This window comes from Myotis davidii, unplaced genomic scaffold (assembly GCF_000327345.1).
Source record: "Myotis davidii unplaced genomic scaffold, ASM32734v1 scaffold18, whole genome shotgun sequence".
Lineage (NCBI taxonomy): Eukaryota > Metazoa > Chordata > Mammalia > Chiroptera > Vespertilionidae > Myotis > Myotis davidii.
In genome coordinates, this window is record NW_006292696.1 from 8,858,991 (window position 1) to 8,859,614 (window position 624).

The following is a 624-nucleotide window of genomic DNA, read 5'->3' on the forward strand; positions in this document are numbered from 1 at the left end:
ACTGAGTGCCTCGCCCAGAGTAAGTGCCGATTCAAATGTAGCTATTACTGTTACCATGAGCTGAGTGAGACACAAGGCTGCTTTGAGTAGCCGCATGTTAGAGAAGAGCACTGGGAAGGAAATTTCTGCATCTCTCGCCTACCCTGGTCAGCGCTCGCTTCAAGCAGCTTGTGTACAGATCAAAGCATCTGTGTGTTCACACGCTGAGCAGATCCAGGCCTCGGGGATCTGCAGCAAGAAACAGGGCTTTCTGCCTGACCCCCACCCTTCCCCAAGGCCGATTCTTTTTAAAATTAAAAAAAACACACCCAATATATAGAAATGCATGCGCACATGCTATTTATTTATTTTTGGCGAACGTTACATTGAGGTTCTGACCGAAACTCGGCCTGCGCACACTTGAAAAGCCTCCAGGGTCGTTGGGCAGTGAATGCAGGTCTCGGGATTTCCCCGCGGGGCTGCGGAGAGTACAGACAGGAAGCCTGGGACCCAGCGCCTGACCAGAACTTCCTCGGGGGAGGCTGGAGCCCAGCGCGGGCATCCTGCCCAGAGCTCGCCAGAGCGCGCGGGCCCGCGCAGACCTGTGCTCCCGGGGGCGCCCTGGGGGAGGGTCCCTGGTCCGAC